We start from the raw sequence: 21,931 nt of genomic DNA, 5'->3' as shown, positions 1-21,931 counted from the left end.
CTAAAACCGGATGTGTGAAAGCAGCCTAAGAGGATCAAATCTGTGCTAGAAAATATGGATAACGTTTAACACTGTCAGCTGCTGGCATGACTAGGTATGTGCAGTACACCACAAAAGTCAGCACACCCCTCACATTTTCACTATTACATCTTTTCATGGAATAACACTGGAGATATGACAGACACTGTTATAATGTAAAGTAGCCAGTGTCAAACTTCTAGAACGGTGTAAATTTGATGTGCACTCTAAATAACTCAATACACGCTATGTCTAAAGCAACAAAAATGAGTACACCCCTAAGTGAAATTGGACAAAATGTCAATAGTTTGTGTGGCCACTAATGATAAGCAAGCATGCTCGCCACTACTCGATACATCATCAACCATCAGGGTGCTCAGCCATATATTGCGGGTGGCTGGAAGGGTCAGCGCCAGCTCGCTTCAGTGAATATTGTGAGTTGGCACCCCAGTGACAGACACTGGCAGTCTCTGAATGGCTCTCACTGGGGGCAAAAACAAATGTTTGGATGCAGTGTGTAAAAAAACAAAACAAAAAACCCAGTCCACGCTCCCCCAGAAATGCTCTGTTTATTGCTGGCTGTATGTGGGCGAAGAGCCAAACTGCCCAATCATTGACTTTTACTATACTCGTTACTCAAGTCGAGACCGTCAGAGTCCAACCTGCTTGACTCGAGTAAAGAGCACTCAAAGATTTTAGTGCTCACACATAATTAATGGCTACCATTATTTTCAAGCACTAAGTTAACTCTCTTGGGCATGTAGTTCCCAAGAGCATCACAGATAACCACTGGAGTCTTCTTCCACTCCTCCATGATGACATCATGGGGCTGGTGGATATTAGAGACCTTGCGATCTTTTTTCCCTTTGAGGATGCCCCACAGATGCTCAATAGGATTTAAGTCTGGAGACATGCTTGGCCAGTCCAACACCTTTATCCTCAGTTTCTTTAGTAAGGCAGTGATCATCTTTCTTGGAGGGGTGTTTGGTGTTGTACTGTTGGAATACAAAGGTAGGAGAACATGCTCTGCTTCATTATGTCACAGTACATGTTGCCAATCATGGTTCCTTCAAATGAACTGTAGCTCCCCACAGCCAGCAGGACCTAACCATGAATATCCCACTAACATGATTGACTGTAGGTAAGACACACTTTTCTTTGTACTCCTCACCTTGCCACAAGATGGTCTCATCTGACCACAGGACATGGTTCCAGTAATCCATGACCTTAGTCTGCTGATCTTTAGCAAACTGTTTGTGGGCTTGCTTGTGCATCATCTTAAGAAGAGGCTTACTTCTGGGATGACAGCCATGCAGACAAATTTGATGCAGTGTGCGACATATGGTCTCAGCACTTACAGGCTGGGCCCCCCACCCCTTTAACCTCTGTAGCAATACTGGCAGCATTTATATGTCTATTTTAAAAAGAAAACCTCTGGCTATGATGCGGAGCATGTGCACTCAACTTCTTTGGTTGACCATATGGCGAGGCCTGTTCTGAGTGGAACCTGTCTTGTTAATCTGCTGTATGATCTTGGCCGCCTCAATGCAGCTTAGTTTCAGGGTGTTTGTGATCTTCATATAGCCTAGGTCATCATTTACGTACAGCAACAATTCTTTTTTCAGATACTCAGAGAATTCTTTGCCATGAAGTTTTATGTTGAACTTCCAGTGACCAGTAAGAGAGTGTGAGCGATACCAAATTTAAGACACATGCTACCCATTCACACTTCAGACCTTCCTTGTAATACTAATGAGTCACATGACATCAGGGAGGGAATATTGCTAATTGGGTACAATTAGCCCATCTTCACTTGGGGGTGTACTCACTTTTGTTGTCAGCGGGATTAGGGATTAATGACTGTCTGTTGAGTTATTTAGAGGGAACACCAAATTGCATTGTTATGCAAGATGTGCACTGGCTAATTTACATTGTATGAAAGGGTCATATCATCAGTGTTGTCCCATGAAAAGATGTAATATTACAAAAATGAGAGACTTTTGTAATATATTGTATATTGATCTTCTTCCTGGTATACTTGTTCTCCTCTCTGGTACATATGATCCCCATCCTGGCACATATCTCCCCTATCATGGGCCCATCCTAGTAGATATGTCACCCATCATGGGCCCATCCTGGTATACATGCCTCCTGTTATGCCGTACACATAAAAAGAACAAAAAAAAACAACACACAATTATTGTCACTTTCCCTCCTCTCACCTGGTGAACAACGTCCCCTTCTGATGCTGACAACTGACTTAAGCGTATTAACAGGACAGCGCATGACGTCACTGCCATGCCACCCCAGTCACATGCAGACATCATCTGACTGTTAATACAAAATGAATATTCACTGCTCCCCAAGCCCAGAACTTGAGTATGGGAAGCACACTGCTCCACTCACCCATAATCCTGCTCACCTCTCGGCACCGGCTTCAGTACAGAGAGGTGGGCAGGATTTTGGGCATGGGTATTAGAGAATATTCATTCTCTAACAGTGGACACACGTGTTAACCCCAGCTGCAGCCTGCTCCTTCCTCCTGTGACCCTGCTCCACCGCCCCTCCACCAACAAACAAGGTATATCTGGACAAAAAGATGCACTCCACACTAGTCTTAAAAATACAGAGTATTATAAAGATAAGAAATTTGACACTCAAATTTTGAGTGGAGCGCCGAAGTTCTTATCGCTCATTACTAATTTTATTTCTGATCACCTGGGCAGTCTGATTACACAAACGCACACTCAAATATACACTGAATTTAAAGAGTCTACATACCCGTGTTAAAATGCCAAGTTTGTTGTCAATAATTAAACTAAAATCTTTTGGGGTGTGGGAAAAAAAAAATAACTTAATTACTGTGATTGCAGAAATATGCACTCTTATACTAAAATTTTGTTGAATTTATGACCGCATTCAGTCTTTTGGGTAGGGGTCTATTAGCAGGGCACATCTAGAATTGTCAAAGTTTGACCACTCTTCTTTGCAGTAAAGTTCCAAATCTGTCAGGGTATCTTCTCTGTACAGCCCTCTTTGGGTAACCATCAGATTTTCAATTGGATTCAGGTCTGAACTCTAGTTTGGCCATTCCAAACCATGATCATCTTCTTGCAAAATTGACTGATATTTAAGATTAATATTATAACATAAGATAATTCTCTCTCCCATGTCTAAAGCTCCAGTTCCAACTGCTAAAAAACAGCAGCAAAGCATAATGCTACCTCCACCATGCTTTACTGTGGTTATAGTGTTCTTTTGGTGATGTGCAGTGTTAGCTTTACACCAAACATAACTTTTGGAATTATGGCCAAAAAGTTCAACCTTGGTCTCATTAGACCATAACATGTTTTTCCACTACGGGTAACACACGGGTACAATCTAATGTCATCACCCCTCACCTCTCCCCCCTTCCCCATTCTTTCCAAATAACTTGTTGTGATAAGCAGTATTATCACTGTTCAAACATATATGATGTAATACTCTTTATGATGATTTTATATTCTAATAAAATTTATTGTTTGAAAAAAACAAAAAAAAAAAAAAAAACAAAACATGTTTTTCCACATGCTTGTGGTTGGCTTAATCTAGGTTTTGGCAAAACATAGCCAAGTTTTGATGTTATGTTATACGGTTGGGGTAGAGGGGCAAGATAGAAGCCTTTATTTATAGAGGCCAGAGATTAAGTGAATATGTGAGATTGTTGTCCCAATCAATACACAACCAGTATTTGCTGGTAATTCCTGCAGCTCCTTTAAGGTTTCTGTAGGCCTCTTTGCAATCTCCCAGACCAATTTTCTTCTATTTTTTTTTTCATCCATTTTTGACTGATGGCCAGTTCAAGGTAAAGTCACTGTTGTTTCAAATTTAAGCCACTTCTCGACCATCTTGCCAGTACTCCACATTATTTCTCTAAATGGGGAGAAGTGCCCAAAGCCATCCATAATCTGTCTCCTCCGTATATCTCTGAACTAATCTCTCGCTACACTCCAAAACATAAACTCTGATCCTCCCAAGATCTCCTTCTATCCTCCTCTCTCATTCGCTCCTCACGCAACAGACTCCAAGACTTCTCCCGAGCATCCCCAGTCTCCTAGAACTCACTGCCTCAACACGTCAGACTATCTACTACACTTGCAAACTTCAAATGGAACCTGAAAACTCATCTGTTCAGAACTGCCTATAACCTTCAATGACCCCGCTGCCACCCCACCTACACCCCACCTACTGTCTCCTCCCCAAAATCCTTTAGAATGTAAGCCCACAAGGGCAGGGCCCTCTTCCCTCTGTACTAGTCTGTCTACTGAAACTTGTATATGTATTCTGTATGTAACCCCCTCCTCATGTACAGCACCATGGAAACAATGGTGCTCTATAAATAAATTAATTATTATTATTAAGTGCGTCTTTTTTTTTTATTTCAGTGGTGATTAAAAAATTATGTTTTATATATACATTATCTAAATATATATATGTACACACCGGATTTTTCACTTTATAAGACGCACCGGATTATAAAGACGCACCCCAAATTTAGACATAAAAAAAGGTAAAAAAAGAAAAATGGGGTCTGTCTTATACTCCAGTGTTCTCTTACCGGAGGGGGGCAGCAGTGGTGGTGAAGCGGTGTCACAGGAGGCAGATGTTGTGTTGGCAGGCGCAGCAGGTCGGTGGCAGTGGCGTCCGTGGTGGCAGCAGGCGCGGCGTCCGTGGTAGCAGCAGGCCGGTGCAGTGTCCCAGTGTCCGCGGTCCCGGTTCAAATGATGGCGCCTGGAGCGGCGCGTGCGCAGATGGGGCGCTCATCCAAGTGCTCCATCTGCGCACGCGCTGACTCCCAGAGTGGCGCCTGCGCAGATGGAGCTCTCACCAAGAGCTCCATCTGCGCACGCGCCCGCTCCCGGCGCCATCATTTGAAACTGGGACCGCGGACAAACTGGGTAACCTGCTGGGTGCAAGCGGCCGGGTACCTGTGCTTGCGTGCAGGTGTCAGCCAGGTACCTGTGCTTGCGTGCGTGCGGGCGGCAGCCGGGTGCCTGTGTGCGGGCGGCAGCCGGGTGCCTGTGTGCGGGCGGCAGCCGGGTGCCTGTGTGCGGGCGGCAGCCGGGTGCCTGTCGGTGCCGATTGCCTCCAGCACACAGACACCCGGCTGCCACCCGCACGCAGGCACCCGACTGCCGCCCCACACGCAGCCACAGGTACCCGGCTGCCACTCGCACAGGAACCCGACTGCTGCAAGCACAGGTACCTGGCCGCTTGCACGCAGCCACAGGCACCCACCCGGCCGCCGCACAGACAGGACCCCCAGGTAAAGAAATATTTGGATTTTAAGACGCACCCCCCATTTTCCTCCAAAATTTATGGGAGCAAAAGTGAGTCTTATAATCCGAAAAATACGGTGTGTGTGTGTGTGTGTATAATATATCTATCTATATATCTATATATCTATATATCTATATATCTATATATCTATCTATATATATAGATATATATCTATATATCTATATATCTATATATCTATATATCTATATATATATATATATATATATATATATATATATATATATATATATATATATATATATATATATATATATATATATATATATAGATTAGTGTGGCCATTTTCCAAGACCCGTAACGTTTTCATTTTTCAGTAGATGGAGCCGAATGATAGCTTATTTTTTGCTGGGTTAGACATTTTTATTGATACTATTTTGGGACAGATATGATGTTTTGATCACTTGTTGCAGCATACTTTGTGGTACTGCAGTGACCAAAAAAAAACAAAAAAAAAACACAAAAACAATTTTAGTGTTCTGGAATTTTTTTGTTTACAGTGTTTACCAATCAGGTTAATTATTTTTATATTTTGAAAGATCATATTTTTCTGAACGCGGTGATGCCACGTGTATTTTTGAGCTTGTGTTTTTGTGATTTTAATATTTTTAAAACTTTAGTTTTCTTTTTACTGCTTTAAATAGTTTCCTTGAAGCTGTGAATGTCTGATTACTTTTGCTATATACAGCAATACCATAGCATTGCTGCATATAGTTAAAATCACAGTCTCCTTTGAAGCCCGACCACAGGCAGGTTTCAAAGGACCACTGCTATGACAAGCACAGAGGTCTTCAGCAGACCCCCTGTTATCATAGCAGCCCATCAGTGACTCAGGATCATGTCAAGGGTGGGCGCTTAGAATGCTGCATCCATATGCCGATGCACATTAAATCCTGCTGCCAGAGTTTGACAGCGGCATTTAACAGGTTAACAAACCTCCGCTCCGCCATTGTTAACAGGCAGATTCTGGCTGTATTAGGCCGGTTTCACACATCCGGCTTTTTGCCGGATGCGGCGCTCTCCCGTACAGTTAATACAGTACAATGACAGCGCAACAAGCGCCGGTCACATGCTGTCATGTGACCGGCGCATGTGACCCGGAAGTTACAGCGCTGTCATTGTACTGTATTAACTGTACGGGAGAGCGCCGCATCCGGCAAAACGGCAAAAAGCCGGATGTGTGAAACCGGCCTTACACATCCATTACATGCAGAGTATGGGGGGAGTTCAACCAGTGAACCCGCTCCATAAACCCGCTTACAACTTCCACCATACATTTTAATTATTTATTTTAATCCGTGACTGCAACCACTAGCTGGGTTTGCAAGGAAATTGTGATTTTTCTTACTAGTGATGAGTGGGCACTACCATGCTCGGGTCCTTGGTACTTGTAACGAGCAGTTAGATGCTCGGATGGGCGCGCCTCGTGTACTGAATATAACGGATGTTATAGGGGAACTCTAGCATTTTTCCAAAAGATTTCACAGAAAAATGCTCACATTTCCCATTGACTTCCATTATACTCAGGTACTCGTGTCACCCCCATCTGACCATTACGAATACCGAACATGGTGGGTGGTGCACACTCATCACCAATTTTTACTCTATACTTTAAAGAGGATCAATCAGCAGGATTTTGCTATATGAGGTAAAGTCAGTGCCATACAGGCAGTAAGATGCTGAATGCAGACATACCTGTTGTAGAAAGAGCAGATGCTTGGTTGATTAGATATATTTAATCAAAGTTGCAGAAAAGCCTTGCCCTGTGACGTGTGCAGTGGGGCGGGCCTCTGTGGGTCGCATTTATTCCTCCTCCGGCATAGTCACGGCTTGCCCCCTTTTCTTTATTTGATTATTGCGTGTGCATTGCCCCATTAACTCTGTCCTCATTAACATGGTGCTGGAGCCTGCGCATGCACGTACTGTGATCTCCGGCGCCATTTTAATGAAGACACTACGGTGAAGACTATGAGCAGCAGTGGCACATGTGCAGATGTAATAAAATAAATCTTTGCACGCACCGATGCCTCTCAGTCTTCACTGCAGTGTCTTCAATAAAATGGTGCAGGAGATCGCGGTATGTGCATGTGGACTCTGGCACAATTTTAATGAAGACAGAATTACTGTGGCAATGAACAGATCTTTCTACAACAGGTATGCCTGGATTCAGCATCTTAGTGCCAGTATGGCACTGCCTTTACTTCATATAGCAAAAGCCTGCTGGTTGGTTCTCTTTAATACTGAAGTTTTAAAGCATGTAGTAGAGAAGAAAGAAAAAAAAACAAAAAAAATCACAATCTCCTGTGATGCACAAGTTGGAATTGCCAGGACACTTCAGTAGCCTAACTTCAATGGCAACCCACAAAGAATGCGCGCTGTCAGAGACTAAAGGCCCAGTCACACTAAACAACTTACCAGCGATCCCAACAACGATACAACCTGATAGGGATCGCTGGTAAGTTGCTAGGAGGTCGCTGGTGAGATGTCACACTAAGCGACGCTCCAGCGATCCCACCAGCAACCTGACCTGGCAGGGATCGCTGGAGCATCGCTACACAGGTCGCTGGTGAGCTGTCACACAGGCAGATCTCAGCAGTAACCAGTGACCAGCCCCCAGCGCCGCATGGAAGCGATGCTGCACTTGGTAACGAAGCTAAATATCGGGTAACCAACCCGATATTTACCTTGGTTACCAGCGCACACCTAGCCACAGTACACATCGGGTTAATTACCCGATGTGTACTCTTATATGTGTGCAGGCAGCAGGAGCCGGCTTCTGCGGACGCTGGTAACCACGGTAAACATCGGGTAACCAAGAAGCCCTTACCTTGGTTACCCGATATTTACCTTTGTTACCAGCGTCCGCCACTCACACACTGCCAGCGCCGGCTCCGTTCCCTGCACTCCTAGCCACAGTACACATCGGGTTAATTACCCGATGTGTACTCCAGCTACGTGTGCAGAGAACAGGGAGCCGGCACTGGCAGCGGCAGACGCTGGTAACGAAGGTAAATATCGGGTAAGAATAATAATAATCTTTATTTCTATAGCGCCAACATATTCCGAAGCGCTTTACAATTCAGGAGGGTCATATACATATACATATCATATACATAAACATATACAAACAAGTAATTATAGAAGATACAATAGTTAAAGGGAAAAATGGCAACCCTGCTTGTGAGAGCTTACAATCTACAATGAGATGGGGGGGAGGGGCAAGGTACAAGTGCTTATTTACAATGACAATAAACCAAGGTAAGGGCTTCTTGGTTACCCGATGTTTACCGTGGTTACCAGCGTCGGCAGATGCTGGCTCCTGCTCCCTGCACATTCAATTGTTGCTCTTTCGCTGTCACACACAGCGATCTGTGCTTCACAGAGAGCAACAACTAAAAAATGGCCCAGGACATTCAGCAACAACCAGCGACCTCACAGCAGGGGCCGGGTTGTTGCTGGATGTCTCACACAGCAACATCGCTAGCAACATCGCTGCTACGTCACAAAAGTTGTTCCTTAGCAGCGATGTTGCTAGCGATGTTGCTTAGTGTGACGTGGCCTTAACATCATCTAAATGGTTAACAGCAGCATTCAGAGCTACAGGCAGGCGCCAAGTGTACAACAGCCAGAACCTGCCGTGTGCAGATCAGGCTCATGTGTGCTGCACCTGCTTACAATGTTTACATCAAGCTGCTTCTGGAGTTGGGGTGCTGGATCCTTCACAGATTTCATATTGATCCCGTATCTTGAAGCGTAACCGTCGTAGTAATTTTTATTTCATAAATTAATAGTATTCTTTTAATTTCTGCTTACAAGTAAGCTGAGCAGCAGCACTCAAAGTCAAGCAACAGCTGCAAAAGCAAACAAGATATTAGAGTGTATAAAAAGAGGGATTAGATCCCGTGATCCCAACGTATTGTTACCCCTCTATAAATCACTTGTAAGGCCACATCTGGAATATGGGATCCAGTTTTGGGCTCCACATTTTAAAAAGGATATTAAGAAGTTAAAGTTAGTCCAAAGGCGGCTAACTAGACTACTACAAGGAATGGAAGGCCTCACATGTGATGAGAGGTTGGAAAAGTTAGATATGTTTAGCTTAGAAAAAAGACGTCTCAGAGGAGATCTCATTTATATGTATAAATACATGTGTGGTCAATATAAAGGACTGGCACATGACTTATTTCTTCCAAAGACAATACTAAGGACCAGGGGGCACTCACTGCGAGTGGAAGAAAAGCGATTCCAACAGCTAAATAGGAAAGGGTTCTTTACAGTTAGAGCATTCAGACTGTGGAATGCCCTACCACAAGAGGTAGTAATGGCAGATACTATAACAGCTTTTAAAAAGGGGCTGGATGATTTCCTCACTACACACAACATTGTTGGTTATAAATGATTTAGTGGCGAAATTTAGAATTGGTGAAGGAAGGTTGCATTAGATAGAACTAGGTCTTTTTTCAACCTAAGTAACTATACAAAAGTACACATAAAAATAAGTAACTTTGTAATATTTCTTATCAGACAAATCTACTTTTTTTGCCAGAATTGATCAGTCATTATCAAAATTCTCAATTCTGAGGTCAAATCTGTATTCAGTGAAGACTTTCTCGTTATGGAGATAGATGGCAGTTGAAAAGGGGCCCTTGAGCCCAGAAACGCGTTGGATACTGAGATTTTAACAGAGGCCTTTTAAACCACCTTGTGCCAGGTCTGTTTTGGATTTTAGTTGGGAACTATCCAGCAATTGATTACACACATTATATAAGCCAGAGACATTTTAGAATCAAGTGTTGTGGTCCAATTAATAAAACCTCAGCTTCTTAGGCTACTTTCACACTTGCGTTGAACGGGATCCGTAGCATCCGTTGTGTGACGCATGCAACGGATGCATTGCATATAGTGGCACAATGGATGCTACGGATCGTACAAAATAACGCAATCCGTTATAGTTTTGTTTCCTTGACTCTACACATCTGAGCATGTGCAGTTGTGTAAAGACGGATGCGTTACCGGAATCCGTCAAATGACGGATTCTAACGGAATCCGCCACCATAGGCGTCCATTATAATAACAACGAACGCCCACGGATTCCTGCAGGTTGCGTTTTTTTGACACTCCGCCAAGCGCAGAAAAACGCTACATGCAGCGCTCCATCCGCCCGGCGGTCACTGACGGTCGGCGACAAAACAACTGATGAGCCACGTGGCGGATGCAACGCAAGACCATCTGTTGCTATCCGTAGCTAATAGAAATCTATGAGGAATAAAACGGTTTCCTGCAACGTTTACCATAATTCCTCAAGGCTGCGGATAGCAACGGAAGCCGTCTAACCCAAGTGTGAAAGTAGCCTTAACTACACAGTGTTTTTGGATGAAACTAAATTATTTTACAGGGGCACGAGATCCAAAAGTTTAAAATGTGCACAATTTTTGTTGCCTGCAAGTATACGGTCCACCCAATATTCAATCCAGGAGCGGTAATGGAGGTGCACAGCGCCTGACAGTCAGGCACAGTCCTACGCTGTATACAGGGTTCATTTCGAGGCAGAAGTGGTCATATCTCATCTGGGTGGAAACATTTGAAAATTTTAAACTAATAAATTAAAGGATTGAAAAAAAAATACATAAATAAGGAGTATTCATCGTCTATGGAAACTTTCTAATATACTTAATGCCATATTAACAATCTCGGCTTGTTTTCAGTGAAAGCACATTAACAGAGCAAATTTCGTAGCTCAGTTTATTCGCCGTCCTGGAAATATGTGACATTAATTGGAAAAAAAAAAAAAAAATCCAAGCTCAGAAGGAGCCATCATTCACACCCCGGATCACACAGCATGAAATTAAATGCTAGGGTAATACGACTTCTATCAAACTGTCACACGTTAATATTGCCATACTGACAGTGACATTTTAAGGCGAAATTGAGGGCAAATGAGTTCTCTAATTGTGTAGTGTGCAGGACCCAAAAGACTGCTGAACCTGAACCAGCAGAACATTCCTCAGCCGTCAGCGCTGGTGGGTTCATCGCTGGCATGGCCCGGTATTTGTGTGCTTCACACCAGGACGTAGACCACCGAGCCTGCTGACAAACTCACCTTTCTGGATCAACTTTTCTGAGTGACGGTCCTAAGCGCTCCATCACTTAGGTATTGTACACTCCTGTTCATGCAATCTCCTTTTACCTAATGGCACTGTTCTTTAAACTAGAACAGCATGGGAAGGGAAAAAAAAGTCCAGAGAAAGCCATACAGGTGACAAATACTATTGAAAACTCTGCTGTTAGAAATGGAAAGGAAGAACTAAGACAAAAAAAAAAAAAATCAGAATAATGAAAATACGGGGGAATGTAAAAACAATCACAAACTAAAATGTTTTTATACAAATGCACAGAGCATGGGCAACAAACAAGGAGAATTGGAGTTACTAACTCAGGAACAGAAATATGAGGTCATTGGCATCACAGAAACTCGGTGGAATGATACACATGATTGGAATACAAGGCTAGAAGGATACAACTTATTTGCAAGAAACAGACATAATAAAGGAGGAGGAGGTGTCACATTGTATGTTAGAAAATCCTATATCTCCACAGAAAGTGAAGCTTCAGAGACTGGGAGTTATGTGGAAGTTGACAGAATACAAGGAGAAAACAAGGGAAAGAACACAGTTGTAGGCGTGTACTACAGGCCGCCTCAACAAGCGGAGGATATGGATGAACTCTTCAAACATTAGATGACCAACTTCTCAAAAAAATATGATGTTGTGATCATGGGAGCTTTCAACTATCCAGACATTTGTTGGGAATCTCTTTCAGGCAAAAGTAACAGTTCCAACAAATTCTTATCCTCTGTTGCTGACAACTTTATCTTCCAAAAGGTAAAGGAGAAAACAAGGGGATCTGCTACCTTGGATCTAATCCTTATAAACAGAGAGGAAATGGTTGAGGAGGTAAGAGTGTCTGGGACCCTGGGAAGCAGTGACCATGCTATCATAGAGTTTTGGATAACTAGAGGAGGAAGACCTGTGAAAACTCAGACTTCAAGGCTAGATTTCAGGAAGGCAGATTTTAAGGGACTCAGAAAGAGGATAGCAGGGATTTAATGGCCTTATGTCCTTAAGGACAGAAATGTCCAGGAAGGATGGGACATCTTGAAAAATGAGATTCTCAAAGCGCAATCGTTAACAATCCCTACAAGAGGGAAGCATAAAAAACAGTTAAGGAAATCAGGATGGATGAACACAGAACATAAACACATACTAAAAGGAAGTAAGAAATGTTTATTAAATGGAAAGATCTAAAGGAGAATATAACAGTCTGCAAAACCTGCAGGGCACACATAAGATTAGCCAAAGCTGATAATGAAATAAGGCTTGCAAGGGATGTCAAAAGCAATAAAAAAGGATTTTGGAGTTATGTCAAAAATAAAAGAAAAGTCAAAGATGTTATAGGAATTTTACAGGATGAGAATGGTGAAGTTGTGAAAAATGATGTTGAGAAGGTCGAACTTTTAAATTGTTATTTTGCATCTGTTTTCCCTGAAAATGTAAATGTAAAATCAACTGATCTTCACCGTTCTATTGTAGGATTAGAGGAATCCAGGCCATCAATAAACAAAGAGATAGTGAGGGAACACTTCGCTAACATTAATGGATTCAAGTCCCCAGTTCCAGATGAATTACACCCCATAGTACTGAAGGAGATAGCAGAGGAAATATTAGAACCACTCTTCATAATTTTTGAAAATTCTTGGAGAACAGGAGAAGTTCCAGAAGACCGGAGAAGAGCAAATGTTGTCCCTATCTTCGAAAAGGGGAAGAAGGTGGACCCAGGGAACTACAGGCCTGTGAGTCTTACTTCCAGATCTTTGAACAAATTATTAAACAACATTTATGCTAGTACCTGGATGAGAATGAAGTGATTAACCAGAGCCAGCATGGGTTTGCAACTAATAAGTCATGTCAGACTAACTTAATTTCCTTCTATGACAAAATCACTGACTGGGTAGATCAGGGAAATGCAGTAGATATAGTATATCTTGACTTCAGCAAAGCATTTGACAAAGTCTCTCATATAATCCTTATTGAAAAAATTAGTGTGGAATGCACAAGGCAACTGTTAGATGGATTCGTAACTGGCTTAGTGATCGGAGTCAAAGAGTAGTCATAAATGGCTGCACATCCAGTTGGAAGACTGTCTCAAGTGGGGTGCCACAGGACTCTGTCCTGGGCCCTGTGTTGTTCAACATCTTTATCAATGATTTAGATGAAGGAATTAAGAGTAAACTGGTTCAATTTGCTGATGACACAAAGCTAGGAGGGATAGCTTATACTAGAGGAGAGAGGATTCAACAAGATCTAAACAAGCTGCAATAATGTGCAGCAACTAATATAATGCATTTATCCCTGTTAAAACCAAAGTCATACACCTTGGCAAAAATAATGAAAAGAGCATATACAGCATGGGAGGAATAGAGCTATCCAACAGCATGTGTGAAAAAGACTTAGGTATACTAAGGCTGCTTTCACACATCCGGTTTTTCTTCTGCGGCACAATCCGGCACTTTGCAGGAAAATCGCAACCGTTTTTTTTTCCTGCCGGTTGCGATTTTCCTGCATAGACTTTAATTAGTGCCGCATTGTGCCGCATGGCCTTGCCTTCCATCCGGTTTTTGCCGCATGCGGCAGATTTAGCCGATGCGGCGGCCGGATGGAACGTTGCCTGGCACGTTTTTTCGTGCGGCAAAAAAAACCGCATTGCGCCGCATTCGGCCGATGCGGTGCATCTCTCAATGCATGCCTATGGCGGCCGGATGCGGCAAATAACGCATCCGGCCGCCGCATGCGGTTTTTGCCACTGCGCATGCTCAGTAGCATGCCGCAAGCGGCAAAAACCGGGCGGGCCGCATGGGAAAAACTTATGCAAAGGATGCGGTGTTTTCACCGCATCCGTTGCATAGCTTGCACAGCCGGATTGAGCCGCAGAGCTCAAGCCGGATGTGTGAAAGTAGCCTAATAGTTCACAGACTGAACATGAGTCAACAGGGTGATGCAGCAGCAAAAAAGGCAAACACCATTCTAGGATGTATTAACAGAAGCATACAGTCTAGATCACGTGAAGTCATTATCCCCCTCTACTCCCCTTTGGTCAGACCTCATCTGGAATATTGTGTCCAGTTCTGAGCACCACATTTTAAAAAAAAAGACATCAACAAACTGGAGCAAGTTCAGAGAAGAGTGACCAGAAGGGTGACTGGTTTGCATGTCCTATGAGGAACGTTTAGAGAATTTAGGATTGTTTAACTTGCAAAAGAGAAGACTGAGAGGAGACCTAATAGATGTCTACAAATATCTTGAAGGCTGTCACACTGTAGAGGGATCAGTTTTATTCTCATTTTCACAAGGAAAGACTAGAAGCAATGGGTGGAAACTGATGGGGAGGAGACACAGATTAGATATTAGAAAAAACTTTTTGACAGTGAGGGTGATTAACGAGTGGAACAGCCTGCCATTAGAGGTTGTGAATTCTCCTTCAATGGAAGTCTTTTTAAGAGAGGTTGAAGGGACAGACTGTCTGGGATGATTTAGTGAATCCTGCTTTGAGCAGGGGGTTGGACTAGATGACCCAGGAGGTCCATTCCAACTCTAATATTGTATGAAGTCAGAAATGCGTCTAACAAATTTCACATTTAAAAACCCAACAATCAAAATGAGATTCCTCTCTACTTGGAAGGTTCTACCCTCTTGAGGATGGATTTAGGTTGTAATGCTAAAAAAGGAGGAATAAGGCCCTGTGTGCACGCTGCGATTTTTACAGCGGTTTTGCTGCAGAAAACGTTCCTAACCTTGCTGCAGTCCTTCCCCAGCAAAACCTATGGGAAAAAAAAAATGCTGTGCGCACACTGCGTTTTTTTCACCAACAGGTTTTGCTGCGGAAGAATTAATGTGCATGTCACTTCTTTTCCGCAGGTACCTATAGTATTTTACCCCATTGACTAATGTAATCATGAAATACCACAGGGAATAATAACACAGGTAGCAAATTGCATTTCATTGCATTTTCCTCCGTTACTCCCACGATATTTTGCGTTTTTCGGGACATAGTGATCATCACTTCCCTGTGTTTTGCAATCGAAGTGATGTCACTAGGAGAGGCAGAGGACATTGAGCAGAGAGTAAATACACACATCACACTCACACACAGACACAATACATATATAATGCACAGACACATAGAAATCAGCAACGTACGTTCGAAGGGCTGGTATTTGGCCAGATACTGCTCCCCATATAAAGTTTATGGGGACCAGAATTGGGCGCAAAGGGGTAGGAGCAAGACCTTAATACTTACCGGTCACCAGTTGGCTGTCACACTGCTCCCACGGCAGCTCTTCATCTTTCACAGCCCGCCGCTCATTAGGCTCATAACATATTCACGCCTTTCCTGCTCACCAGTGGCTGTGATTGGTTGCAGTAAGACCCGCCCAAACGCTGAGTGACAGCTGTCTCACTGCAACCAATCACAGCCGCCGGTGGGCGGGTCTATATTGTGCAGTACAATAAATAAATTAAAAAAATAAATAAATAAATAAATAACAAAAAAAAAAACAAAAAACACGACTTGCGTTCCTGAGACAGCAGAGATATTCTAAATTGGCTTATATGTGCCTCAGGAGACTAATAGAACTCTGTTGTCTCTGTTATCAGCCATATAGTGTTTCATGATAGACCATGGGTGCTTACTGAATGTTAATTAGCTCTGTGAAGTTTTACTTTCCACCACCTCCTCATCAGCAAGGTAGATTTATGCAGTTGCAAACCAGTGTGTTATTTGCACGCAGTTTATAGCTTATTTAATAATGCACATGTTATCTGGTGCTGATGGGCAGGTGTTATGATCTTGAACATTTTCATGAATAGTAGCACCTAACTATTTTGCTATCTACTGGCTGATATAGCATTGATATTCTAAATTGGCTTATATATGTCTGAGGAGACTAATAGACTTCTGTTGTCTCTGTTATCAGCCATTCGTGGCTATATATAAATATACCTGTGGATGTATCCTTGTATATATTTCTCTGAGGGTTATTAACTGGGGATGATGTGCTCCACTTTGAGGGCTTTTTTCCTGTTTTTACTTGTGATTTTGTAATAAATAAAGTTTTGTACTTTTCAAGAATAAAGGTCCAGTCACACTAAGCAACTTACCAGCGATCCCAACAACGATAGGGATCGCTGGTAAGTTGCTAGGAGGTTGCTGGTGAGCTGTCACACTGCGACGCTCCAGCGATCCCACCAGCAACCTGACCTGGCAGGGATCGCTGGAGCGTGGCTACACGAGTTGCTGGTGAGCTCACCAGCAACCAGTGACCAGCCCCCAGTCTCCTAGTTACAGCACACATCAGGTTAATTAACCCGATGTGTGCTGCAGCTAAATGTGCACAGAGCAGGGAGCAGCGCACACTGAGCGCTGGCTCCTTGCTCTCCTAGTTACAGCACACATCGGGTTAATTGCCTGATGTGTGCTGCAGCTATCTGTGCACAGAGCAGGAGCCGGCAGCACAGGCAGTGAGAGCGGAGGAGGCTGGTATCAAAGGTAAATATCGGGTAACCAAGGACAGGGCTTCTTGGTTACCCGATGTTTACATTAGTTACCAGCCTCAGCAGAAGCTGGCTCCTGCTGCCTGCACATTAGTTGTTGCTGTCTCGCTGTCACACACAGCGATCTGTGCTTCACAGCAGGACAGCAACAACTAAAAAATGGCCCAGGACATTCAGCAACAACCAACGACCTCACAGCAGGGGCCAGGTTGTTGCTGGATGTCACACACAGCAACATCGCTAGCAACGTCACAAAAGTTGTTAGTTACCAGCGATGTTGCTAGCGATGTTGCTTAGTGTGACGGGGCCTTTACTATGCATTCAGCTCCACTTCTTATCTGAGCATTATAGTGCCCAGATTGTTGTTATAGATCAGTGTTTGAAGTGTGTTCATCAAGGACAATTGATATTTAATTATTCCATGAATGAGGCTGCAGGGGTAACTCTGGGACATTTCTCACGGTCGGTGATGTCAACACATTACCGCTCGCGAGAACTTCAGGGCCTCACAAGCGGTAATAGTGTGACGTCACCGACCGGCAGTGACCCTGCGAGAACTCACATACAAGGTCCCACAGGGTCACTGCTGTATCACAAATACTGTTGGGGGGGAAAACACATACATCAGAAATAAAAGCTGCAATATCTATCAACCATTTCCATCATCAATCTACTGTAACTAATGCTACGGTTACAGGTATATGATTGACTTTAAACAAAACTTGGTCAAGTGATTCGGGCAGCATGAATGAGACACCGGCTGTGTTATTGCCACCATGCGTTTTTCACTCTGATATTCTACAGGCTTTTACAGGAAATATCCTTTGAAACAGCAACTAATATTTGTGTCCCTAGGTCTCCATTAAATGTAACCTGGCTAATCCAATAAAAAGAGGCATAAGAAGTATAAAAAAAGACAAGTGGCATGCTACATTGTCTGCAGAAAATGTGGTAATTAACACATTTCTGATATTTAAAGGGAATCTGTCAACTCATAGCTGACGTGACTGTGGCGGTTATGAGAATATACACAATTCAGTGCCTTTAGTAAACAAAAGCGATGCTGGTTTGCCGAGATATCGACTTTAGAAATGTGACACAAATGGCACTGGAAGTGCGCTGGACAGGACTGAGCATGTCCACTGCCTCCACTCCTAGCTTCATTCTCAGCTTCAGACGTCCAAGCACATACTGGCCGTGGCTTTCCCAACCCATGCAACACTGCCTCAGACATATATGAAGCGGTCACACTAGAATCGGGAGGCTAGTGACACCTTTTCTGTAAACTAAAGGATGACCTCATCATCTCTTAAATCCCTCCGAGCAGCTCAGACTCCTCCGCTATGTACTTAAGAAAAGGGCGGTCCCTGAAATACAGTACCGGTACAGTGGTTTCTACCGCCTATGGCGTCTGATCTACACGGGATGAACTACTTGCTTGAATTACTATGATACAGATTATACTTGGTTTCATGATGTCTAACAGGAATTGCTATTGTGCTTTAAGCAAAGGTTGCTAAAGTGGAGAGTATGAAGAATACCGACACAGCACAGTGTGGGCTAAATTGCCTGAACAGCAGTTCTACTTTTTATCACTGACCGCTATTGGATAGGAGCAAGTTCAAAATGCAGAGACGTCACCAACCCTGCATAGGAATCCTTGTACTCGAATATTCCACACCAGGATAGATTAAATGCTTGCAAAATTTTCCTGGAAAATACAGGAACTGATGCAGATTCTGTAGTGAAGCTTACAAAATTCATCCTCACCCATAATTACTTTGCATTTGACAATAACATATCTACAGGAGACTGGGACTGCAATGGGAAGCAAAATGGCACCACAATATGCAAATCTTTTCATGGCCAAGCTTGAGAGTGACTTTTTATCCTCTTGTCCTATCAGGCCTCTGGCCTACTACCGTTACATTGATGATATTTTAATCATCTGGACAGAGTCTGAGGAGCAGCTGAAGACCTTCCATGAAGACTTTAATCAGTTTCATCCCACCATCAACCTAACACTCAACTACTCCTGCACGGAAATCAACTTCTTGTACACCATCATTAAACTACGGAACAATGAAATAGAGACATCCCTGTACAAGAAGCCAATTGACCGTCCAACATACCTGAAATGGGAGTTTTCATCCAAAACACATAAAAAAAAAAACCAACAAAACTCTATTGTATACAGCCAGGCTATCAGGTACAATCGGATATGTTCCAACAGTACAGATAGAGACAATCACCTTGAGGGCCTCAGAAACACCTTTCTGAATCAAGGCTACCACCCAAGAACAATTGAAAACCAGATTACAAGAGCCACCAGAATATCAAGAAACCATCTCCTACATTATAAAACTAAAGAAGAAAACAATCGGGTCCCTCTTGTAGTCACCTACAATCCACATCTGGAGGTGTTTAGAGGAGCTGCACGGAAACTACAACCATTACTGCAAAAAGATGCCCGATTAAAATCTATTTTTCCAGACCCCCCACTTCTGTGTTTTAGACAGCCCCCAAATCTAAGAAGCATCATTGTCAGAAGCTCCCTATCCTCTCCAACAACAACAGGAGCATTTCCCTGCAACCAGAAAAAATGTAAGCCCTGTCCATTAATATTGACAACGGACAAGATAAAGATTCCCAGATCACATCAGGACTACAAGATCCCAGGTACCTTCAGCTGCACCACAACCAATGTGGTGTACTTAATTATATGCACCAAATGTCCAACTGGGGATCTGTATGTAGGGGAGACCAGACAACAGCTCAGGACAAGGATGAATTGTCACCGCCACACAATTAGAGAAAAAAGGATGGATCTACCTGTGGCCAAACATTTTTGTAACCCAAACCACAGCATCATGGACATGAAATTGCTGGTATTGAAAGGAAATTTCAAGTCCTAGAGAGATAGGAGACTATGGGAGTACAAACTTATGATGACCTTTGACACATTCAGAGCAGGAATGAATGTGTCTCATGGATTCATGTCTTTTTACTTCAGTTAAGAGATGTGCTCCTCAGATCATCTGGGCGATCACAGCTCTGGAACAGATCCTAATCAGAGGACAATAAAACTTTCACACTGAACTGCAGCAATATTTATGGCCACAACAGTTTGTCCTCTTGCCATAGTGATAGTTCTGCTTCACATAACTTGTTTTATTTACTGCCCCATTCTATGTCCTGTTGTGTATAAATATGTGACTCTTCAGATTTTGTGTTATACCATGCCTGATGAAGAGACCTGCGTAGTCTCGAAAGCTTGCTATTATTACTATCTTTTCAGTTAGCCATTAAAAAGGTATCAACCACTGAGGACTCTGTTCTTTTAAACAATTTTTTAGCTACAGAAACAAAGTCTGCACTAGGGGAACCATATCTGGAGGGAAGACGGAATGAAGAGATCGGAGAACTCGGAAAAATTCAAGAGTGTCTCCATTATTTTTTAACCTGATAACAGCAGGAAACAGAAGGATGCCCCAGTTAGAGAAAAAAAAAAAAAGACATCTGGTTCTAATGCTGAGCAGCTGTCAGTCAGTGCAGGTTACAGCTGCCCCTCCCATGCACTGAGCGGTGACTGAACACGAACCAGCACCTACCCTGTGACTGAAACAGGAACGCTCCAGGAGGATTAAAGTTAATTTTCCTCCGGCAGCAAGGCTTAATATACAGGCGCCGGGCAGGTTCAGTATGTTTTTACCCTGCAGATTATCCCCATATCTGCAGGTCAATAACATTTTTCCAAATGACAGGTTCCTTTTAACCCCTTCAGCCCCGGGCACTTTCTGTTTTTGCGTTTTTGTTTTTTGCTCCCCTTCTTCCGAGAGGCGTAACTTTTTTATTTTTCCGTCAATCTTGCCATATGAGGGCTTGTTTTTTGCGGGACGAGTTGTACTTTTAAATGAAACCATAAGTTTTACCATATAGTGTACTGGTAAACGGCAAAAAAATTTCAAGTGCGGAAAAATTGCAAAAAAAGTGTGATCGTACAATAGTTTTTGGGATATTTTATTCACTGTGTTCACTATATGGTAAAACTGAGATATCTATCTGATGCCTCAGGTCAGTGCAAGTTTGTAGACACCAAACATGTATAGGTTTACTTGTATCTAAGAGTTAAAAAAAAAAATCACAAGCTTGTCCAAAAAAAGGGGCGCACGTTTTGCGCCATTTTCCAAAACCCGTAGCGTTCTCATTTTTCAGGATCTGAGGCTCAGTGATGGCTTATTTTTCGCGTCTCGACCTGACGTTTTTAACGGTACCATTTTTGCGCAGATGCTACGTTTTGATCGCCTGTTATTGCATTTTGCGCAAAATCTGCGGCGACCAAAAAACGTAATTTTGTCGTTTGGAATTTTTTTGCCGCTACGTCGTTTACTGATCAGATTCATTGATTTTATATTTTAATAGATGGGGCATTTCTGAACTCGGCAATACCAAATATGTGTGTATTTTGTATTTTTTTAACCCTTTAATTTTCAATGAGGTGAAAGGGGGGTGATTTGAACTTTTAGGGGGTTTTTTATTTTTTTTAATTTTTTAAAACTTTTTTTTTATATTTTTACTAGCCCCCCTAGGGGGCTATAGCGATCAGCAATCCGATCGCTCTGCACTATCTGCAGATTTCAGCTCAGAGCTGAGAACTGCAGATTTGCTGCTTTACTTTCAATGCCGGCTGTATTCCGGCATTGAGAGGAAGTGAGTCATGTTAGCTACAGGCGTCATCACATGACCCTGTGCTACCATGGCAACCACTGAAAGTCACGTGATCATGTCACGTGACTTCCGGTGGGGGCGGGGTAAGTGACTGTCATGGCGGCGCCCATATACATATCGCTGCCAGATTTTGGCAGCGAAATGTAAGCGGTTAATGGCCGCGGGTGGAAGCGATTCCACCCGCGGCTAGCAGGCACACGTCAGCTGTTTATAACAGCTGATATGTGCGCGGTTCGCGGCCG

The 21,931-nt window shown here is 43.1% G+C and overlaps 1 protein-coding gene across 2 annotated transcripts in view; it reads right to left on the bottom strand.

The window, feature by feature from the left end:
* RNGTT (RNA guanylyltransferase and 5'-phosphatase) overlaps positions 1-21,931 on the bottom strand; it is a 668,054-nt gene that overhangs the window by 623,132 nt on the left and 22,991 nt on the right. The gene's annotated exons all lie outside the window — the stretch shown is intronic.

This window comes from Anomaloglossus baeobatrachus, chromosome 3 (assembly GCF_048569485.1).
Source record: "Anomaloglossus baeobatrachus isolate aAnoBae1 chromosome 3, aAnoBae1.hap1, whole genome shotgun sequence".
In the NCBI taxonomy this organism is placed as follows: Eukaryota; Metazoa; Chordata; class Amphibia; order Anura; family Aromobatidae; genus Anomaloglossus; species Anomaloglossus baeobatrachus.
Note: the sequence above shows the minus strand (reverse complement) of the source record. Positions and strands in the feature narration are given on the sequence as shown.